Source organism: Coregonus lavaretus (assembly GCF_964263955.1).
Source record: "Coregonus lavaretus genome assembly, chromosome: 16".
In the NCBI taxonomy this organism is placed as follows: domain Eukaryota; kingdom Metazoa; phylum Chordata; class Actinopteri; order Salmoniformes; family Salmonidae; genus Coregonus; species Coregonus lavaretus.
In genome coordinates, this window is record NC_140003.1 from 19307456 (window position 1) to 19332935 (window position 25480).

Genomic DNA, 25480 nt, shown 5'->3' on the forward strand with positions numbered 1-25480 from the left:
GACTCACTCTGTTCTCAAAATCCATTGTGAGTAATGGAAATGAGGAGGGAAGTACAGTAGCCAGTGCTTCAATCAACATGAGAAGAGATGTAGACAAAAATCACACGCATCGAAGAGAAAAATAGACGTGACTCTCGCTGACAATTAAAAGCTGATGGTTTTATTTTTATTTAGACTAAAACCCTGACGTTTCAGCCCTCAAGACCTTCATCAAAAGGGAGGGAAATCAGTCTGTAGCAGAGTTCAATAGCTGTGGCTGAGCCAGGGACTGGAGGCCATTTTCTCCCCAAAGCCAGAGCCTGCTGTCTGCTGGTGTCTAATCTGGTGAAATGAGGGGGTGATGTGATAAACACCCTCCACTCTCCTCTGGGGACACGCTACATTCACTTCAGGAGGCACAGAGGCATGATCTCATTCTCAAAGTAAATTATTGATGTGAAAATTGATTATTTGAAACTGGCCTAATGGCTTTTGAGGAAATGGCTGTAATCTGAGCAATTTCACATAATTTACGCTAACAGAGCTCCTGTCACATGACAAATGAGGAATGGATGTCCATGTGATGTAGAAAATAATATCTCTGTCCAGTCGATTAGGTGTTGTTAGTGACCTTTTACTATTATATTGGTACCACAATTTGACCATTTTAAATGTTCTTCCAAATTAAAGTGACGTACATTGATGATGTCACAACTGCATCCAATCTTTTCATTGGTTGGTGACTGACATCCAGTTTTTTCATTGGTTGCCAGTGTTGTTAACCCTGGGACACCCTCAGCATGGCAATATCAGGAGGTGCGTGCAATTTGATGTCACTCCTCATCAGTGGCAACGGCACGATAGTAGTTGGGATTATGGGAGTAGTAGGGATATTTCCGGTTCAAAGTCAGGGGGAACACATTCATAAAGCCCACCCTTGAATTATTGAATGAGCTCTGCTCCATGAATCATTGAGAAATGTCACGAGAACTCCCCCTTTCCCCCCCGATCCATTCTGCCAGAAGCTTACTCTACCCTACCCACTCAGCTGTGAGACGGGCCTTAAATGCAGGCGGCTAAGAGTTTAAATTATTCAACTACTAGAGATGCCTCTGACGCTATCTGGAAAACAACAACAGAGGAACACATGGAGATTCCTGCCAATGGAAACCAACTGATGGAAGTAGGTGAAAGACGCCACCAAAGTCCTGTCCTTTGACTGTTCCTACGCCTTCACTGCTACACTAGACCAGAGGCTGGTGGGAGGAGCTATAGGAGGACGAGCTCATTGTAATGGCTGGAATGGAATCAACGGAATGGTATCAAACACATGGAAACAACGTGTTATTCTAGCCATTACAATGAGCCCATCCTCCTATAGCTCCTCCCAACAGCCTCCTCTGCATTAGACCTACTCCAGTCCTATTTCTTTATCTGTTCTCCACTCAAATTAGATTAATTGATCCTCCTCTCTGGAACATTCCTGCTCTCATGGATGAGAAATCTATATGTCACCATCATGTGAAACCACATTGGCTTACTACCATCCAGCTATGCAATCATTGCGCAGAGATCAACAGCTTTGAGCAGGATATTGTCTGTCAGTGCCAGATACCTGACTCTCTGTAGACACAAAGTTAGCCCTCCACTCTTATATTAGCCAGTGACCCAAGCTCTCTGTTCTCCAGTCCTTAAAGGGGTGATGGACGGGAAGGTTCTGTTTTCAACCAGAATGTGCATTTTGGCTTTCATTGCTGTGTGGTAACACCTTTTACTTTGTTCAAATAAAGGCAAAAATACAAACTAATTCTGTAAACCTATACCTTCTCTAAAAGGAACACGTCAGTAAAACCTATGGTGTTTTTGGTTGGACACTTACCCAGTAAAGGGCCAAAGTGCATATAACAACAAGGTTAGATAATTGCCTGGAACGAGCTTGAGTCTCGGTGCTAGACACTTTCCCAGGGTTTCTTCCTCTGTCCCAGAAACATATGCTGTGTAAAGTAAGCCCTTTGAAGGCTTGACTAATTCTGAAGCACTGACGGAGGGCTACCTTTACAGAGCCTGTGCAAACATCCCCTACAGAGAGGGAGCCTCATTCAGCCATTGTGCTTGACGGGACAGGTGGAACTACAGCCTTTGTTTCCACAGCAAAGAGCTCTGGACTAAGTCACAACGGCTGATCCTGGGCTGAAATGCCATCCGTCAGGAGGAGTACATTGCTCCGTTGGATCTTTACCAGTTGGGGAGATTTGGGGGAGGGAGTGGAGGTATTGGTAGGTCTTTAGCCAGGTAGTAACTTGAGAGAGAGTGCACAAGAGAGAGAGGGAGGGAGGGAGGGAGGGAGGGAGGGAGGGAGAGACACAAAGAGAGATATACAGGGAGACAGGGAAAGAAAGGTACCTCTCCCTTGGGATAGAATGACTAGGTACGGGGCTATGTGAGAGGGAAGGATGAGAGGCAGCCTATAGTTGCAGTTAGTATGGTGTATGGTGGTGGGTAGTGGTGGAGGTCAGGGGTAAAGGGAGACCCCAACACAAAGGTCCTGTTGTCTGCTTTCATTTCAGCAGAGGTTTCCCAGGATGACATTGCTATTCAGAGCCAGGCCCCTGATAAGAGCCCACCCTACCCTCCTCCACCCTCCCTTTGTGGGGTGAGAGGAGAGGGGTCAGGGGAGGGGGCCGGAGAGGTCCCCAGATGGAGAACGTAAATCCAAAACCTGTCCAAACCACCACGCTGTGAATGGAGGCATGGAGATGGAGCCCCCTGTTAACTGGGATCAAGCCTGGCCTATAAAATAACTTCCCCTCTGGGCTTACAAAAGTCCCAGGGTACAACAATCTAACACTGATGATGTCCTACTTATGAACACCACCAGGGACTGGTTTCCCTTTTTATGTGAAAATTCTGACCTTCTGAGTTATAATGCTGCTTTTACGCCCAACTTCCTATATTATTGAACACACCTGTGGATGCTGCTGAGGGGAGGACGGCTCATAATAATGGCTGAATCGGAGTAAATGGAATGGCGTCAAACACATGGAAACCATATGTTCGATGTATATGATATCATTCCACCTATTCCAATCCAGACATTACCACAAGCCTGTCCTCCCCAATTAAGGTGCCACGAACCTCCTGTGGAACAAACATACCATATTACAGTAAGAGCTTGGCGTGGGTCATTTTCCAAGCAGTTTGAACGTTGAGTCGTATATTATTTTGTGTGTTTCCTGCCTTATCATATGCAGTTCCTTCAGAAAGTATTCACAGCCCTTGAATTTTTCCACATTTTGTGTTAGGTTGGGTGGTGGACTCAGGTGCAGAGACGGACACACGGACAAAGAGAGTAAAATTAGGATGTAGTTTATTCAACGTGTATTGGCAGAGAGAAGTAGTCAGGGTGGAATAGCTTCAGGCTGGGGTAGGAGCTGAGTGGGGTGGAGAGCCAGTAGTCCTGAGAGCTGGATAACGAGGATATCAGGCAACAGAGGAGCAGGTAGCGGCGTGGGAATGGCAGGCAGGCAGGCAGGCAGGCAGGCAGGCAGCAGGAACAGACGAGATCTGGTCGAAGGAGAGACAGGTTACAAAACGTGGCAGGAACAACAATAATACTGAGAGAGTACAACTACACTGAGAGTGCTGTACGGGCCAAGTTACCACTGGAAGTGTAGGAACGAACTGGCGCTGGAGAGGTGTCCAGCCCGGGTAGATATCTGCTGCTTGATTGGTGCCAATGAGCTGCAGCTTGATGTAACTGATCTGATGATAGAATGGCCACGCCCGCTGACCTAGAACCTCTGACTGCACAGCAGGGGGAGGCAGACACAAACAACACACACAGGGGAGAAAAGGGGAAGGAACACCAACAGGAACAGGACCAACAGAGCCGAACCGTAACATTTTGTTGTGCTACAGCCTGAATTTAAAACAGAATCAATTGCATTTTTTTGTCGCTGGCCTACACACAATACCCCATAATGTCAAAGTGGAATGATGTTTTTCAAATTTTTTACAAATGAATAAAAATGTAAAAGCTGAAATGTCTTGAGTCAATAAGTATTCAACCCCTTTGTTATGGCAAGCCTAAGTAAAAATGTGCTTAACAAGTCACAAAATAAGTTGCATGGACTCGCTCTGTGTGCAATAATAGTATTTAACATGATTTTTTAATGACTAGCTCAACTCTGGACCTCACACATACAATTTTCTGCAAGGTCCCTCAGTCGAGCAGTGAATTTCAAACACTGTCACGCCCTGACTTATGGGACTCTAGTATGTTGAGTCAGGGTGTGGAGTTCTATGTTGTATTTTCTATGTGCCCATTCTATGTTGTGTGTTTCTATGTTTGGCCGGGTGTGATTTCCAATCAGAGGCAGCTGTCGCTCGTTGTTTCTGATTGGGGATCATACTTAAGTAGCCTGGTGGCACACATTAGTTGTGGGACTTCACGTTTCGTTGGTTTGTTCGTGTGTTTATCGATGAAATAAACATGTATGCCTTTCACGCTGCGCCTTGGTCTGACCCGTCCTTAAATGAACGTGACAAACACAGATTCAACCACAAAGGGGAGGTTTTCAAATGCCTCGCAAAGGGCACCTATTGGTAGTTGAAAAAATATATATTAAAAAAAATAAGACATTGAATATCATGGATTGTGAAGTTATTAATTACACTTTGGATTGTGTATCAATACACCCAGCCACTACAAAGATGCAGGCGTCCTTCCTAACTCAGATGTTTGCAACAAGGTACTAAAGTAAAACTGCAAAACATTTGGCAAAGCAATTAACTTTTTGTCCTGTATACAAAGTGTTATATGTTTGGGGCAAATCCAATACAACACAATACTGAGTACCACGCTCCATTTTGTCAAGCATGGTGGTGGCTGCAACATGGTATGGGTATGCTTTTAATCGTTAAGGACTGGGGATTTTTTCAGGATAAAAAAGAAACGGAATGGAGCTAAGCACAGGCAAAATCCTTGAGGAAAACCTGGTTCAGTCTGTTTTCCACCTGACACTGGGAGATGAATTCAGCTTTCAGCAGGACAATAACCTAAAACACAAGGCCAATTCTCCATTCTAGTTGCTTACCAAGGAGGCAGTGAATGTTCCTGAGTGGCTGGGTTACAAGTCAAAACTGTAAAATCTGTACAAAATCTACTTTAAAATCTATGTCAAGACCTGAAAATGGTTGTCTAGCAATGATCAACAACCAATTTGACAGAGCTTGAATAATTTTTTTAAGAATAATGGGCAAATGTTGCACAATCCAGGTGTGGAAAGCTCTTAGAGACTTACCCAGAAAGACTCACAGCTGTAATCGCTGCCAAAGGTGCTTCTACAAAGTATTGACTTAGGGGTGTGTATACTTATGTAAATGAGATATTTTTGTATTTCATTTTCAATAAATTTGCACAAAATAAAACAACATGTTTTCACTTTGTCATTATGGGTTATTGTGTGTAGATGGGCGAGATTTTTAAAAATCTTGAACCAATTTTGAATTCAGGCTGTAACACAACAAAATGTGGAATAAGTCAAGGGGTATGAGTACTTTCTGAAGGCACTGTAACTAATTGGGTTGCATCTGGGTGTAATAAAAGCTGTGCCTTGCTGCCCATAACGGTTGTGTTGTGACATATGCAGTGGTGCTGCAGGAAGTTTAAATGATAATTCAAGGGTAAGCTACTGTATCTGAGGCAAGAGTCACATCAGTGAAGAGGTGTGTATATGTATAGGATGTGAGCACACACGTCTTAACTTGCATCGTCAGCCTTGAGTGCATGTGCTGAGTCTGGTTCTGCTATTTCTAGCTTGAACAGCTCTCTAAAGTGCTCTAAAAGTTCACGGGGTGTTGTCTACTAAACTTGTCAGTGCAGGGTGATCATTTGTGGTGTTATACGGACAATTACAGTGAGAGATGGGAAAGTTTGGAGAAAAATGTGTGACTCCAAGGTTGCCTCAGACAGAGATTTTTATTTATTTATCAAGGGCTGTTTTTTTCTCTGGTAATTCTAGGTAGATCATTCTTACTGCAAATGACTCTTGAGTAATCATTGATACGTCAGCCAAACCCACACACACGTAAATTTTCAGACCTCCTTTTTTCAGTTTAGAAGAAGTCACAAAGATAGTATCTTGCGCTAGATGTTTCTGTTCTTAACACTCAAGCTTACAACAACTCATCTTCACCAAAATATTTACGGTTTCACCTTTTCTCAAGAAGGCTAAAATGTTATACCACTATTTGATAATCGAGGTGACATGGTAGTAATGACTTGCAGCCCATTTTCTTTTAATATTATTAGTGTAATCCTATAGGCTGTGTAGCCTGTGGACCGTAGGAATACAAAGACTACTCAGTCTACAAAGACTAGAGATGATTAGGACATTTGGCAGAGCAGAAAGCCTCTACCTCGTTAACCATGATTAGTGATGGGAAGGCCAGGGGAATAGAAGGCTGTTAACGGTTGGATCATATAATAATACCTGCAGAGGAGCTGGTTGGGACCTATAATGAGAAATGGCATCGTCTGATACTGTAGCTACTCACCAAACCAGACAGGGTCTCTTCATAAAGGTAATAATTTAGAGAGCGTTGTATTCAACAATGACAACATAGGCCAACCTGTTATCCCGAATACTCAAAGCTCCTATGGTCATTGAGTTGGTTGCTTAGATACTAGTAAAAAGCATGAGCTGACGCACACCCCAAAATGTTTGTAGAGGTGCTGACTAACAGAGAATAAACTGTATAAAAAGAAAGAAAGTCACACACTCTATATACTGTATGCGCCCAACGATTTAGTGGGTAAACATAACCAACGTTTCAGCATTTAGTGCCATCTTCTAAGTTTTATTTTATTTTATGTAATTGTCTGCATAATTTCCAATCCCCCATATATATATTTTTGTAAATATATAAATATATTTTATATATACAGTGAGGGAAAAAAGTATTTGATCCCCTGCTGATTTAGTAAGTTTGCCCACTGACAAAGAAATGATCAGTCTATAATTTTAATGGTAGGTTTATTTGAACAGTGAGAGACAGAATAATAACAAAAAAATCCAGAAAAATGCATGTAAAAAATGTTATAAATTGATTTGCATTTTAATGAGGGAAATAAGTATTTGACCCCCTCTCAATCAGAAAGATTTCTGGCTCCCAGGTGTCTTTTATACAGGGAACGTGCTGAGATTAGGAGCACACTCTTAAAGGGAGTGCTCCTAATCTCAGCTTGTTACCTGTATAAAAGACACCTGTCAACAGAAGCAATCAATCAATCAGATTCCAAACTCTCCACCATGGCCAAGACCAAAGAGCTCCCAAGGATGTCAGGGACAAGATTGTAGACCTACACAAGGCTGGAATGGGCTACAAGACCATCGCCAAGCAGCTTGGTGAGAAGGTGAAGAAACACAAAAGAACTGTCAATCTCCCTCGGCCTGGGGCTCCATGCAAGATCTCACCTTGTGGAGTTGCAATGATCATGAGAACGGTGAGGAATCAGCCCAGAACTACACGGGAGGATCTTGTCAATGATCTCAAGGCAGCTGGGACCATAGTCACCAAGAAAACAATTGGTAACACACTACGCCGTGAAGGACTGAAATCCTGCAGCACCCGCAAGGTCCCTCTGCTCAAGAAAGCACATATACAGGCCCGTCTGAAGTTTGCCAATGAACATCTGAATGATTCAGAGGAGAATTGGGTGAAAGTGTTGTGGTCAGATGAGACCAAAATGGAGCTCTTTGGCATCAACTCAACTCGCCGTGTTAGGAGGAGGAATGCTGCCTATGACCCCAAGAACACCATCCCCACCGTCAAACATGGAGGTGGAAACATTATGCTTTGGGGGTTTTTTTCTGTAAAGGGGACAGGACAACTTCACCGCATCAAAGGGACGATGGACGGGGCCATGTACTGTCAAATATTGGGTGAGAACCTCCTTCCCTCAGCCAGGGCATTGAAAATGGGTCGTGGATGGGGATTCCAGCATGACAATGACCCAAAACACACGGCCAAGGCAACAAAGGAGTGGCTCAAGAAGAAACACATTAAGGTCCCTACGGTGAAGCATGGTGGTGGCAGCATCATGCTGTGGGGATGTTTTTCAGCGGCAGGGACTGGGAGACTAGTCAGGATCGAGGCAAAGATGAACGGAGCAAAGTACAGAGAGATCCTTGATGAAAAGCTGCTCCAGAGCGCTCAGGACCTCAGACTGGGGCAATGGTTCACCTTCCAACAGGACAACGACCCTAAGCACACAGCCAAGACAACGCAGGAGTTGCTTCGGGACAAGTCTCTGAATGTCCTTGAGTGGCCCAGCCCGGACTTGAAACCGATCAAACAACTCCGGAGAGACCTGAAAATAGCTGTGCAGCAATGCTCCCCATCCAACCTGACAGACCTTGAGAGGATCTGCAGAAAATAATGGGAGAAACTCCCCAAATACAGGTGCTGCCAAAAGTGCTTCAACAAAGTACTGAGTAAAGGGTCTGAATACTAATGTAAATGTAATATTTCTGGTTTTTATTTTTTATACTTTTGCAAAAATGTCTAAAAACCTGTTTTTGCTTTGTCGTTATGGGGTATTATGTGTAGATTGATGAGGAAAGAAAACTATTTAAATGTGATTTTAGAATAAGGATGTAACATAAGAAAATGTGGAAAAAGTAAAGGGTTCTGAATACTTTCCGAAGGCACTGTATGTATATATAACATTCTATTGGTTGCAAAAATGTTGTATAATAATTTACATTGAAAAATTCTGAGTTTTGAATTGGGTGTCGTTTTTTGTATCAGTTCTTAAACCATGTGCCATTAAATCGGTACATCAAAAATCTCTTCCCAACTGTATTGCAACCTGTATACCGCACAGCTGTCAATTTTTTGGTCCTTAAATTAAACTAGTATACTTTTTTATTTATCACAATTTTGTTTAACCAATATTGGTCTTTAATGTAGGGCCAACAGACAAGTTCCTTACTTTCTCCCCCTTCCACTTGCCTCTTCTATTTTTGTGGTAATGCTGCAATGAGTTGCTTGTAATTTTGGGTAGAGCAGACATTTCCATATATTTTTGTTAGCTGCATGTGTGACATAACTCCACCAGTCCTATTTATGATATCATTTACAAAGATTGTACCGTTTGTAAAAATGAAAAAAACTCCAATTTTTTTAATTTATTTTTTAATATATATATATATATATATATATATATATATATATATATATTAATATATTTCAGTTTAACCATAATATTTGTTGTAATATTTGTTCTGTCTTTTCTGGTGGATTAAACTGAAATTGCAACCAACTCTCTATGGCTTGCTTTAAAAATAGCGATATTTTGGAGATTATTTAATTTTCAAATAACCGAAAGTGAGAGGTTGTAATCTGAATAAACAAGGGGTAAGACATTCTTACTAAGCTGCTAGAGAACCATATTCATTATATAAATAGGCCTGTTAAATATTGTCTGTCTTACCATTCCAAAACAAATTGAATATTTTTTGGTCATATAATTTTTTTAAACAAGTCGCTAGGTGTAGGCAAGGCCATAAGCAAATAGGTAAACTGGGATATGACTAAAGAGTTAATCAGGGTGATTTTTCCACAAATAGACAGGCATTTTCCTTTCCATGATAGCAAGATCTTATCTATTTTTGCTAACTTTCAATTAAAATGTATTGTAGTAAGATCATTTCTTTCCACTTCACCGTCAGACCATGTTATTTGGTAACCTACACGGTAATGTAATTTTTTTTTGTAATCCATTACGTAATATAGCACACATCATAATTTGGTTGTAATCCAGAGAGGTGAAAACAATTATCTAGATCCTCTATGAGGATCCAAATTGTGTATTTAAAAGAAAACATGGATAATCAGCGTACAATGACACCTTTGTTTTTAAGCCATGGATTTCTAGTCCCTTGATATTATTGTTGGATGTGATTTTAATAGCTAATATTTCGATGGCCATAGTAAATAGATATGCCCTAGTGGACAACCTTGTTTTACTCCTCTTTAAAGTTGAATACTTTCTGAGAAGTAGCCATTATTTACTATTGTACACCTAGGGTTACTATACATAACTTTAACCCATTGTATAAGAGATTCTCCAAAATTGAAATATTCCAGGCATTTATATATACATTCCAGTAGTACTTTATCAAAAGCCTTTTCAAAGTCAGCTATGAATAGCAGGCCTGGTTTCCCAGATTTTTCATAGTGTTCTATTGTTTCCAGTTATTTTGCTATATTATCTCCAATGTATTGTGCATATAAAAAACCTGTCTGATTAGGATGAATAATATTCAACAATACATTTTTTATTCTATATGCTATGCATTTTTATTTTATTTTTTATCTCAACACTGAAGTGTAAGGGGCCTCCAATTTTTTTAATGGACTGGACCTTTATATTTACCACTTGTATCCTGTTTCAGTAATATTGAAATCAGACCTTCTTGTTGAGTATCTGATAATCTAGCATTTTTATGGGAGTGGTTAAAACATGTTAATAACGGTCCTCTGAGTACATCAAAAAAGGTTTGGTATACCTCAACTGGTATACCATCCAGCACTGGAGTTTTCCCAGACTTAAATGCTTTATTTGCATTAAGAAGTTCCTCCTCTGTAATTTCACCTTCACATGAGTTTTTCTGTACAGTTGTTCATTTTACATTATTAATAGGAAAAAAATCCTTACAGTTAACGTCAGTTAGTGGAGATGGAGGAGACTGAAATGAAAACATATGCTTAAAGTACTTTGCTTCCTCTTTCAAAATATGGTTTGGTGAATCATGGGTGACTGTCATTTGTAACAAGTTTCAGTAACTTATTTTTGCTAGTATTTCTATGTTGAAGATTAAAAAAGAAATTGGTGCTTTTTCCCCCATATTCCATCCAGTTCACTTTATTTTTACAATATACACTACCGGTCAAAAGTTTTAGAACACCTACTCATTCAAGGGTTTTTCTTTATTTTTACTATTTTCTACATTTCTACTGGTTGAGAAAATGCCAAGAGTGTGCAAAGCTGTCATCAAGGCAAAGGGTGGCTATTTGAAGAATCTCAAATAAAAAATATATTTTGACTTGTTTAACACTTTTTTGGTAACTACATGATTCCATATTTGTTATTTCATAGTTTTGATATCTTCACTATTATTCTACAGTGTAGAAAATAGTAAAAATAAAGAAAAAACCCTTGATTGAGTAGGTATTCTAAAACTTTTGACCGGTAGTGTATTTCACTTGATCTTTCTTGAATAAGTTCCTCCATTCCTTTTTGTTTTTCCTCTAACGTACCGTTAGTCCATCTATTTCCTTTGTTAATATGAACTCTTGTGACCTAAATTGCTTTTGTTTTAAATGATGAGTATTAAATTACATGGCCTCTAAAGGCACATATAAAAGTGTCCCATAGAATAAGGGAATCTGCTGTATCTATGTTATGTCAAAATAATTAAGTTATAAATTCTTCATCCAATAGGCTTTGATTCAATTTCCAATATCCTCGCCCACGTGGAAATTCTGTAAGAGTAATATATATGGCAATTATTTGATGGTCCGACCGCATTCTGTCCCCTATCAACACTTTTTAAACTGTTGGTGCCAGTGAGAATGACATAAGAAAGTAGTCAAGACGACTAGCCTCATTAAGCCTCCGCCATGTACAGTTGAAGTCGGAAGTTTACATACACCTTAGCCAAATACATTTAAACTCAGTTTTTCACAATTTCTGACATTTAATCCTGGTAAAAATTCTCTGTCTTCGGCCAGTTAGGATCACCACTTTATTTTAAGAATGAGAAATGTCAGAATAATAGTAGAGAGAATGATTTATTTCATATTTTATTTATTTCATCACATTCCCAGTAGGTCAGAAGTTTTCATACACTCAATTAGTATTTGGTAGCATTGCCTTTAAATTGTTTAACTTGGGTCAAATGTTTTGGGTAGCCTTCCACAAGTTTCCCACCATAAGTTGGGTGAATTTTGGCCCATTCCTCCTGACAGAGCTGGTGTAACTGAGTCAGGTTTGTAGGCCTCCTTGCTCACACACGCATTTTCAGTTCTGCCCACACATTTTCTATAGGATTGAGGTCAGGGCTTTGTGATGGCCACTCCAATACCTTGACTTTGTTGTCCTTAAGCCATTTTGCCACAACTTTGGAAGTATGCTTGTCCATTTGGAAGACCCATTTGCGACCAAGCTTTAACTTCCAGACTGATGTCTTGAGATGTTGCTTCAATATATACACATAATTATCCTTCCTCATGATGCCATCTATTTTGTGAAGTGCACCAGTCCCTCCTGCAGCAAAGCACACCCACAGCATCATGCTGCCACCCCTGTGCTTCACGGTTGGGATGGTTTTCTTTGGCTTGCAAGCAACCCCCTTTTTCCTCCAAACATAACGATGGTCATTATGGCCAAACAGTTCTATTTTTGTTTCATCAGACCAGAGGACATTTCTCCAAAAAGTACGATCTTTGTCCCCATGTGCAGTTGAAAACCGTAGTCTGGCTTTTTTATGGCGGTTTTGGAGCAGTGGCTTCTTCCTTGCTGAGCGGCCTTTCAGGTTATGTCGATATAGGACTTGTTTTTACTGTGGATATAGGTACTTTTGTACCTGTTTCCTCCAGCATCTTCACAAGGTCCTTTGCTGTTGTTCTGGGATTGATTTGCATTTTTCGCACCAAAGTACGTTAATCTCTAGGAGACAGAATGCGTCTCCTTCCTGAGCGGTATGATGGCTGCGTGGTCACATGGTCTTTATCCTTGCGTACTATTGTTTGTACAGATGAATGTGGTACCTTCAGGCGTTTGGAAATTGCTCCCAACGATGAACCAGACTTCTTTCTGAGGTCTTGGCTGATTTCTTTTGATTTTCCCATGATGACAAGTAAAGAGGCACTGAGTTTGAAGGTAGGCCTTGAAATACATCCACAGGTACACCTCCAATTGACTCAAATTATGTCAATTAGCCTATCAGAAGCTTCTAAAGCCATGACATCATTTTCTGGAATTTTCCAAGCTGTTTAAAGGCACAGTCAACTTAGTGTGTGTAAACTTCTGACCCACTGGAATTGTGATACACTGAATTACAAGTGAAATAATCTGTCTGTAAACAATTGCTGGAGAAATTACTTGTGTCATGCACAAAGTAGATGTCCTAACCGACTTGCCAAAACTATAGTTTGTTAACAAGAAATTTGTGGAGTGGTTGAAAAACGAGTTTTAATGACTCCAACCTAAGTGTATGTAAACTTCCGACTTCAACTGTATATCTCACTAGGTCAGGATATTTAAGCATCCATAATATAGGGAAAGGGAAAGGGTGATACCTAGACAGTTGTACAACTGAATGCGTATATCCACTAGTACCAATATATCCATGATATTCGTGATTTCCTTAAGTGCATGAGGGTGATAGTTTGTAGTGTGATTTCCTTTACGGTCCATTGAGGTATTTTAAACCATATTATAATCTCCCACCATATTAATAGAGTCTTGTTTTGCTTGTGGGCTTAATAAATTATGATATATATTTTTCATTGAAGCATGGATCATCATTCTTCTAAGGTGATGCTTAGATTCAACATAGTAGAGTGTATATCCCATATGGGATCATGCTGTAGCTACAGTACGCTCTTAGGTTTCAGGTTGGACCCTTTTTGGTTCCAGGTATAACTATTTTGGGTTCCATGTAGAACCCTTGGCTTGAATAGGATGTTGTTATAGTCTCCAAAATCCCATGAGAACTAGGGCTCCTCAGTCGAAAAGCACAAACTGATGCCAAAACATGTTAAAACATACAATGATAATGTGACAGACTGTTGCATGATGATGATGTTGTTTTGATAAAGGTTTGATAAAGGTTTGAGGGAGGCCAACTGGAGTGAGTCCAGAAAACTGCTGTGTTTCAGTGTTCGAGCTAGAGAGACGAGTCATAGCTTGTTCAGTAGTTGAAGACGTTTCAAAACATGGCTGTGTTTCTGGTTGTGAGCAAGCTAGGACAAAACAGATTCATTAGGGATAAATAAGCCTTTATCAGATCACACGTTTCAAGGTCCATCTGAATCCTATTTAATGTATGATCATTGACAGTGAATAAATTGAGGGTGACAGTCTATTGAATATCCAGTTTGTTTGGATTTTGCTGCTACATTTTTGTCTGATCAGCATAGGTTCATTAATCAACTAATTTCTCTGCATGGTGCTTGTATGCAAACCAAAACAACAAATGCTTTGGCATTAATCTGGCTTTGGCATTGTGTCACCCCTCTGGCACAGTTTTGAGCAACCCCACATGCCAGCCCCTACAGTCTCGCCAGCACCCATTCCCATCTTTGATCCACACGATAGAAATGGGCAGATGCCATAGGAGAGAATGTGATTGATAGTCTATATACCCAACAATGGTTTCAGAATCACATTGCCCATTTCAGCAAGGTCTGATCGCTAGCAATACTAAAGTTAAAGCTGAAGGATACTGTCCACAGTCAGTTTTCTGAAAGATGTGCAAATGAGTTGAGAGATCATAGCAGTTGGTATGGGTGTATCAGTGCAAGCTTGGAGGGTTCTAGAATCATCCTTTAGTTTACGAGGCATGGCGATAGATAGAATGTAACAGGGGTTCTCTCTCGGCTCGGTGCTGACAGAGTTCAGAGTGAGGGTTCGGCCTCCATACATAGCCCCCACAGCACCAGGAATGGCTCTAATCCAGTCGGGATCTCAGCCTCTGGCTGCTTGAATAACCTGACCCCCTTCCCAAGTGCAAGGCCTTGAGTTGACAGACATGCCGGGAATTTTCGGACCAGCTGTCCCATACACTGTTGTTTTTGATTTGGGGGGATGTACGGAGGCCGAGTCCAGCGTTCTGCATAGTCCAGACTCCAACGAACCCCTCACGTGCTTTCATACATCTCATCCTATAGATAGACCGAGACAGAGGACATGAGTTATAGGGGGAATGTCATGCCGGTATTTCATTACAGCTTGAAATAGAAGGGCAGTAATAACGCTGTGCTGATGGAAATGGATTCAGCACTGGGAGATGGAGCTGTGCTGGAGAGGACTTACCCACATGGGCTGCCCTATCTGTATTATCATCAGCTTGAAATACATTCCTGTATTTTCCAGCCAAATGTACTTATCCCACAAATCATAAACCTTTTATCTGTACAGATATAGGATCTTAATTTGATCACCCTATTGCAGGAGAACTTTCCTGCAATGCAGGAAATGTAAAACTTGTGGTGTATTTGAGGTTTAAAAAGGCTTCTGAAGTTTGTAATTTCCACTTTGAAATTACAAACTTGATTTTCCCTAATGTAAATTGTATCAACCCCTACAAAAATGTACATTAATTATAAACCACATAATAATTCAAATTTCCTGTTGCTGCAGGATTATTTTCCTGCTTTAGCAAACTGACTGAAAATTAACATCCTACATCTGTATGGTCATCTGCCCAGTGTACTCTGTCCTCGCTATGTGGAGCTTAGTTTCACTGACACAGTGTCATTGCTCATCACTGTGGTCCAGATGTAGGCTAGAGCCTCTCTCCCATGCAACATCCTCCTGCTGAGTAGGTCAATGGTGAAGGCCAGGAGACTAACTATCCCTCTCTCTACCCCTTCATCTTCTCTACCTGTCTCTCTCTGTAACAACAGTACCAGCTGTGTTCGGCCAACCCCCGGTCAAGAGGAATTTATTCCTGACAGTGGTGTAGTTGGTTCAGATGGTGTGTGTACTACTGTGCACAGACGTCCCAGAAAAGCTGCTAAAGTACATTTCAACCTTTTAAATCCTGAACAAGGGGGCTTGCTGAGCAGTGAAATCAAACATGAAAGCAAATAGTGATCATTTCTCGGAGGGCAGGCAGAGGGTGGCTTTGTCTGTCAGTGACATAGCAGCATTCCTGTCTTAATATGCAGCCCGATACTATCGCACAATATCATGTGAGATATAATGCATAGCCACAAACTCCACATTTTTACCTTCACCAGTACAATGTGAGTATTCCTCGGGTCCACACAAAACATAAAATATGACATAATACAGAACGTCAACAGAAAAGAACAACTCAAGGACTGATCTACACAAATTCAAAATAAGAACAATATAACCAAAAAAGGTTAGACAGATACAGTGAGTGTACAAAACATTAGGAACACCTTCCTTATATTGAGTTGCAGCACCTTTTGCCCTCAGAACAGCCTCAATTCGTCGGGACATGGACTCTATAAGGTGTCGAAAGAGTTCCACAGGGATGCTGGCCCGCGTTGACTCCAATGCTTCCCACAGCCTTTGGGTGGTGGACCATTCTTGAAACACACGGGAAACTGTTGAGTGTGAAAAAAACAGCAGTGTTACAGTTCTTGACACACTCAAACAGGTGCGCCTGGAACCTACTCCCTTACCTTGTCCATTCACCCTCTGAATGGCACACATACACAATCCATGTCTCAATTGTCTCAAGGCTTAAAAATCCTTATTTAACCTATCTCCTCCCCTTCATGTACACTGATTGAAGTGGATTTAACAAGCAGCATAAATAAGGGATCATAGCTTTCACCTGGATTCACATGGTCAGTCTAAGTATGTCATGGAAAGAGCAGGTGTTCCTAACATTTTGTACACTCACTGTACATTAGTACACATGCCTATTGGATAATTAGATAGGGGAGAGGCGTTGCGCTGTGAGGTGTTGTTATATTTGTTTTTTTAAAGCAAATGTTGCTGTTGAGATGGAACGGAGTTCCATGTGATCATGGCTCTATATCGGTGGTTCTCAATCCTGGTCCTGGGGACCCAAAGGGGTGCACATTTTTGTTTTTGCCCTAGCACTACACACCTGATTCAAATCATCAAAACCTGATGATGAGTTGAATCAGGTGTGTAGTGCTAGGGCAAAAACAAAAATGTGCAACCATTTGGACCAGAATTGAGAACCACTGCTCTATATGCATGATGATGGCGCTGGAGGGGATGGCTGCCGTTTTATGCTCTTAACCAACCGTGCTATTTTGTTTCTTTTTTCGCATTGTTTGTAACTTATTTTGTACATAATGTTGCTGCTACCGTCTCTTATGACCGAAAATAGCTTCTGGACATCTGAAAAGCGATTACTCACCTTGAACTGGACAAATCATTTTTCTTTAATGAGTCGGACGAGAGGGATTTGCTCCAGACACCCGACAGGGCCCTCATCCCCGTAATTCGCAATAGAAAGAAAATGAGATATCACGGAAGGAGATCGGGGTGCCCGGTAAGGAGCTGGCGACGAGTGGCTAATCTGCCTTTGCCATCGATACTATTGGCCAATTTACAATCGCTTGATAATAAAGTGGGCGAACTACAAACACGTATATCCTACCAACGGGACATTAAAAACTGTAATATCTTATGTTTCACCGAGTCATGGCTGAACGAAAACATGAATAACATACAGCTGGCGGTTAATACACCGTATCGGCAGGATACAACAGCAGCCTCTGGAAAGACAAGGTGTGGCGGTCTATGTATATTTGTAAACAACAGCTGGTGCACGATATCTAAGGCCCTCCATTTGGCAAATCTGACCATAACTCTATCCTCTTGATTCCTGCTTATAAGCAAAAACTAAAGCAGGAAGCACCAGTGACTCAGTTAATAAAAAGGTGGTCAGATGACGCAGATGCTAAGCTACAGGACTGTTTTGCTAGCACAGACTGGAACATGTTCCAGGATTCTTCAAATAGCATTGAGGAGTACACCACATCAGTCACTGGCTTCATCAATAAGTGCATCGATGATGTCGTCCCCACAGTGACCGTACGTACATACCCCAACCAGAAGCCATGGATTACAGGCAACATCCGCACTGAGCTAAAGGGTAGAGCTGCCGCTTTCAAGGAGCGGGACTCTAACCCGGACGCTTATAAGAAATCCCGCTATGCCGCTATCCCGCTATGCCGACGAACCATCAAACAGGCAAAGAGTCAATACAGGACTAAGATTGAATCGTACTACACCGGCTCTGATGCTCGTTGGATGTGGCAGGGCTTGAAAACTATTATAGACTACAAAGGGAAGCACAGCCGCGAGCTGCCCAGTAACACAAGCCTACCAGACGAGCTAAACCACTTCTATGCTCGCTTCGAGGCAAGCAACACTGAAGCATGCATGAGAGCACCAGCTGTTCCGGATGACTATGTGATCACGCTCTCCGTAGCCGATGTGAGTAAGACTTTTAAGCAGGTCAACATTCACAGACATACAGTGGGGGAAAAAAGTATTTAGTCAGCCACCAATTGTTCAAGTTCTCCCACTTAAAAAGATGAGAGAGGCCTGTAATTTTCATCATAGGTACACGTCAACTATGACAGACAAAGTGAGATTTTTTTTCTACAGAAAATCACATTGTAGGATTTTTAATGAATTTATTTGCAAATTATGGTGGAAAATAAGTATTTGGTCACCTACAAACAAGCAAGATTTCTGGCTCTCACAGACCTGTAACTTCTTCTTTAAGAGGCTCCTCTGTCCTCCACTCGTTACCTGTATTAATGGCACCTGTTTGAACTTGTTATCAGTATAAAAGACACCTGTCCACAACCTCAAACAGTCACACTCCAAACTCCACTATGGCCAAGACCAAAGAGCTGTCAAAGGACACCAGAAACAAAATTGTAGACCTGCACCAGGCTGGGAAGACTGAATCTGCAATAGGTAAGCAGCTTGGTTTGAAGAAATCAACTGTGGGAGCAATTATTAGGAAATGGAAGACATACAAGACCACTGATAATCTCCCTCGATCTGGGGCTCCACGCAAGATCTCACCCCGTGGGGTCAAAATGATCACAAGAACGGTGAGCAAAAATCCCAGAACCACACGGGGGGACATAGTGAATGACCTGCAGAGAGCTGGGACCAAAGTAACAAAGCCTACCATCAGTAACACACTACGCCGCCAGGGACTCAAATCCTGCAGTGCCAGACGTGTCCCCCTGCTTAAGCCAGTACATGTCCAGGCCCGTCTTAAGTTTGCTAGAGTGTATTTGCATGAACCAGAAGAGGATTGGGAGAATGTCATATGGTCAGATGAAACCAATATATAACTTTTTTATAAAAACTCAACTCGTCAACAAAGAATGCTGAGTTGCATCCAAAGAACACCATACCTACTGTGAAGTATGGGGGTGGAAACATCATGCTTTGGGGCTGTTTTTCTGCAAAGGGACCAGGACGACTGATCCGTGTAAAGGAAAGAATGAATGGGGCCATGTATTGTGAGATTTTGAGTGAAAACCTCCTTCCATCAGCAAGGGCATTGAAGATGAAACGTGGCTGGGTCTTTCAGCATGACAACGATCCCAAACACACTGCCCGGGCAACGAAGGAGTGGCTTCGTAAGAAGCATTTCAAGGTCCTGGAGTGGCCTAGCCAGTCTCCAGATCTCAACCCCATAGAAAATCTTTGGAGGGAGTTGAAAGTCCGTGTTGCCCAGCGACAGCCCCAAAACATCACTGCTCTAGAGGAGATCTGCATGGAGGAATGGGCCAAAATACCAGCAACAGTGTGTGAAAACCTTGTGAAGACTTACAGAAAACGTTTGACCTGTGTCATTGCCAACAAAGGGTATATAACAAAGTATTGAGAAACTTTTGTTATTGACCAAATACTTATTTTCCACCATAATTTGCAAATAAATTCATTAAAAATCCTACAATGTGATTTTCTGGATTTTATTTTCTAATTTTGTTTGTCATAGTAGACGTTGCCTCTCTCATCTTTTTAAGTGGGAGAACTTGCACCATTGGTGGCTAACTAAATACTTTTTTTCCCCACTGTACTACCAGGACGTGTACTCCGTGCATGTGCTGACCAACTGGCAAGTGTCTTCACCAACATTTTCAACATGTTTCAAGCAGACCACCATAGTCCCCGTGCCCAAGGAAACTAAGATAACCTGCCTAAATTACTACCGACCCGTAGCACTGACGTCTGTAGCCATGAAGTGCTTTGAAAGGCTGGTCATGGCTCACATCAACACCATTATCCCAGAAACCCTAGACCCACTCCAATTTGCATACCGCCCCAACAGATCCACAGATGAGGCAATCTCTATTGCACTCCACACTGCCCTTTCCCACCTGGACAAGAGGAACACCTACAGTACGTGAGAATGCTATTCATTGACTACAGCTCAGCGTTCAACACCATAGTGTCACTAAGCTAAGGATCCTGGGACTAAACACCTCCCTCTGCAACTGGATCCTGGACTTCCTGACGGGCCGCCCCCAGATGGTAAGGGTAGGTAACAACACTCCACGCTCCATCCTCAACACGGGGTCCCCTCAGTGGTGCGTGCTCAGTCCCCTCCTGTACTCCCTGTTCACCCATGACTGCATGGCCAGGCACGACTCCAACACCATCATTAAGTTTGCCGACGACACAACAGTGGTAGGCCTGATCACCGACAACGATGAGACAGCCTATAGGGAGGAGGTCAGAGACCTGGCCGTGTGGTGCCAGGATAACAACCTCAACGTGACCAAGACAAAGGAGATGATTGTGGACTACAGGAAAAAAAAGAGGACTGAGCATGCCCCCATTCTCATCGACAGGGCTGTAGTGGAACAGGTTGAGAGCTTCAAGTTCCTTGGTGTCCACATCACCAACAAACTATCATGGTCCAAACACACCAAGACAGTCGTGAAGAGGGCACGACAAAGCCTATTCCCCCTCAGGAGACTGAAAATATTTGGCATGGGTCCTCAGATCCTGAAAAAGTTATACAGCTGCACCATCGAGAGCATCCTGACTGGTTGCATCACCGCCTGGTATGGCAACTGCTCGGCCTCCGACCTCAAGGTACTACAGAGGGTAGTGCGTATGGCCCAGTACATCACTGGGGCCAAGCTTCCTGCCACCCAGGACCTCTATACCAGGCGGTGTCAGAGGAAGGCCCTCAAAATTGTCAAAGACTCCAGCCACCATAGTCATAGACTGTTCTCTCTGCTACCGCATGGCAAGCGGTACTGGAACGCCAAGTCTAGGTCCAAAAGGCTTCTCAACAGCTTCTACCCCCAAGCCATAAGACTCCTGAACATCTAATCAAATGGCTACCCAGACTATTTGCATTTCTCACCCCCCCACAACACACTATTTTACGCTGCTGCTACTCTCTGTTTTATTATCAATGCATAGTCACTTTAATAACTCCACCTACATGTACATATTACCTCAATTACCTCGATTAACCGGTGCCCCCGCACAATGACTCGGTACCAGTACCCCATGTATATAGCCTCGCTATTGTTATTTTACTGCTGCTCTTTAATTATTTGTTACTTTTATTTCTTATTATTTTATATTGTATTTTTTGTGATTATTTTGGGGGTATTCTTTCTTAAAACTGCATTGTTGGTTAAGGGCTTGTAAGTAAGCGTTTCACTGTAAGGTCCACACCTGTTGTAGTTGGCATATGTGACAAATAACATTTTATTTGATTTGATTGTATAATACTCTGTGTTGCCTTGAATTTGTTCTGGTTTGGGTAACGTGAAGAAAACCCTGGTGGCATGTCTGGTGGGGTTAGTATGTATGTCAGAGCTATATGTAAATTGATTACACAGATAATTTGGAATTATATCAAACAATAATATTTTGCACAAAAATAAGAATTCATGGCGTTAATCTTTCCTCTACTTTGAGCCAAGATAGACTGACATACATACTGTTGACATTAGCCCTCTGTGTACATTGAAAGGCAAGATGTGCTGCTCTGTTCTGGGCCAGCTGCAGCTTTTCTAGGTCCTTCTTCGCAGCACTTGACCATATCACCAGGCAATAGTCAAGATTAGGTAAAACTAGAGCCTGCATAACTTGTTTAGTCGACTGTGATGTTAAAATGCTGAGCATCTCTTTATTACAGACAGACATCTCCCCATCTTTACACCAATTTTTACACCAATTGAATCAACATCAAAAGGTTTTGTAATGAAAGAGAAGTGCATTTTTTTAGCATGATTTCATCAGGTGTGGTGATGGTATTTTGACATGGTCTGTAATTTCATCCTGGTCCAGTATGAAAAATGTATGCACTCACTAACTGTAAGTCGCTCTGAATAAGAGCGTCTGCCAAATGACTAAAATGTAAATGTAAATGTCTCACACACCTTGATATTGGCGCCAACAAAGATGGCAGCCTCGCAACTAGCTCTTAGGAAACTTTGCGGTATTTTGTTTATTTATGTATTCTTTTTTACATTACTAGCTCAGAAAGTGTTTTGTATCATTACATACAGCCGGGAAAAACTATTGGATATCAGAGCGGTGGTAACTCACCAGCATTACGACCAGGAATACGACTTTCCTGAAGCAGATCTTTTGTTTGCTCTCCCCAGGGCAATTGAACTGATTCCAGCAGTTGACCCAAAACATCGCCGGCGGAGGAGAGGCACTCGGAGCGGCCTGCTGCTTCGACTTAGGAGGTGCGCACACCACCCACCGCTTCCAAGTAGACTACTCGCTAATGTTCAGTCTTTGGATAACAAAGTCGACGAGCTCAGGACAAGGATTTCTTGTTAGATATTACTGCACTGTCGGAGCTAGAAGCGCAAGCATTTCGCTACACCCGCAATAACATCTGCTAAACACGTGTATGTGATAAATCAAATTTGATTTGATTTTGATTTGATTAGACGTTACATATTAAACGTAAATCCGGGATACACCCATTAATATGCTATGTTACCTTTGGTATGTATATATGATACAGAAGGTAACTTAAGTAAAAAATAAAAGTAGGGTGGTTGGTCAACGCAAACGTCTAGCAACCCAAAGGTTGCGTGTTCTATCTCATCACGGATTTAGCTAATTAGCAACTTTGTTATTACTTACTGCTTTTTAGCTATTTTGCATCTACTTAGCATGTTAGCAAACCCTTCCCCTAACCTTAACCCTTTAACCTAACTCCTAACCCTAACTTTAACCTTAACCCTTAGCCCTAACCCGTAGCCTAGCTAATGTTAGCCACCTAGCTAATGTTATCCACAGCAAATTGTAATTCGTAACATATCATATGTTTAGCAAATTCATAACATATTGTACGAATTTCAATTCGTAACATATCACACGAATTGTAATTAATAACTTATCATACGAAATGGATGATGGACATCCACTAATTAATACATACCAAATGAGACGTAATATATCATACTAAATGGAGGGAGACAGATTTACATTTACTATGTTACGTCCAGGTTGGTATTTTCTAAAGCGGTGTCTGTTTACAGTACAAGTGGCATCAGGAGCATGATCTGACACAGTCAGTTATGGTTTAAGAAAGTGCAAATACTATTTTACAATGGCTGAAAAAAGAACAAGCCACTGAACTGATTCAGTGCAGGAAGTGATAAACTAACTTCAGATATGACGGGGAAAAGCATACAGTTGAAGTCGGAAGTTTACATAAACCTTAGCCAAATACATTTAAACTCAATTTTTCACAATTCCTGACATTTAATCCTAGTAAAAATTCCCTGTCTTAGGTCAGTTAGGATCACCACTTTATTTTAAGAATGTGAAATGTCAGAATAATACTAGAGAGAATGATTTATTTCAGCTTTTATTTCTTTCATCACATTCCCAGTGGGTCAGAAGCTTACATACACTCAATTAGTATTTGGTAGCATTGTCTTTAAATTGTTTAACTTGGGTCAAATGTTTCGGGTAGCCTTCCACAAGCTTCCCACAATAAGTTGGGTGAATTTTGGCCCATTCCTCCTGACAGAGCTGGTGTAACTGAGTCAGGATTGTAGGCCTCCTTGCTCGCACACGTTTTTTCAGTTCTGCTCACAAATTTTCTATAGGATTGAGGTCAGGGCTTTGTGATGGCCACTCCAATACCTTGACTTTGTTGTCCTTAAGCCATTTCGCCACAACTTTGGAAGTATGCTTGGGGTCATTGTCCATTTGGAAGACCCATTTGCGACCAAGCTTTAAATTCCTAACTGATGTCTTGAGATGTTGCATCAATATATCCACATAATTATCCTTCCTCATGATGCCATCTATTTTGTGAAGTGCACCAGTCCCTCCTGCAGCAAAGCACCCCTAAAGCATGATGCTGCCACCCCTGTGCTTCACGGTTGGGATGGTGTTCTTCGGCTTGCAAGCACCCCTTTTTCCTCCAAACATAACGATGGTCATTATGGCCAAAAAGTTCTATTTTTGTTTCATCAGACCAGAGGACATTTCTCCAAAAAGTACGATCTTTGTCCACATGTACAGTTGCAAACCATAGTCTGGCTTTTTTATGGCAGTTTTGGAGCAGTGGCTTCTTCCTTGCTGATATAGGACTCGTTTTACTGTGAATATAGATACTTTTGTACCTGTTTCCTCCAGCATCTTCACAAGGTCCTTTGCTGTTGTTTTGGGATTGATTTGCACTTTTCGCACCAAAGTACATTCATCTCTAGGAGACAGAACGCATCTCCTTCCTGAGTGGTATGCCGGCTGCGTGGTCCCATGGTGTTTATACTTGCGTACTACTGTTTGTACAGATGAACGTGGTACCTTCAGGCGTTTGGAAATTGCTCCCAAGGATGAACCAGACTTGTGGAGGTCTACAAATGCTTTTCTGAGGTCTTGGCTGATTTCGTTTGATTTTCCCATGATGTCAAGCAAAGAGGCATTGAGTTTGAAGGTAGGCCTTGAAATACATCCACAGGTAAACCTCCAATTGACTCAAATTACGTCAATTAACCTATCAGAAGCTTCTAAAGCCATGACATCATTTTCTGGAATTTTCCAAGCTGTTTAAAGTCATTTTATGTAAACTTCTGACCCACTGGAATTGTGATACAGTGAATTATAAGTGAAATAATCTGTCTGTAAACAATTGTTGGAGAAATTACTTGTGTCATGCACAAAGTAGATGTCCTAACCGACTTGCCAAAACTATCGTTTGTTAACAAGAAATTAGTGGAGTGGTTGAAAAACAAGTTTTAATGACTCCAACCTAAGTATATGTAAACTTCCGACTTCAACTGTACAAATCAAATCAAATCAAATCAAATTTTATTGGTCACATGCGCCGAATACAACAGGTGCAGACATTGCAGTGAAATGCTTACTTACAGCCCTTAACCAACAGTGTATTTATTTTAAACAAAAAAAGTAAGAATAAAACAACAACAACAAAAAAGTGTTGAGAAAAAAAGAGAGCAGAAGTAAAATAAAGTGACAGTAGGGAGGCTATATATACAGTAAAATAAAGTGACAGTAGGGAGGCTATATATACAGGGGGGTACCGTTGCAGAGTCAATGTGCGGGGGCACCGGCTAGTTGAGGTAGTTGAGGTAATATGTACATGTGGGTAGAGTTAAAGTGACTATGCATAAATACTTAACAGAGTAGCAGCAGCGTAAAAAGGATGGGGTGGGGGGGGCAGTGCAAATAGTCCGGGTAGCCATGATT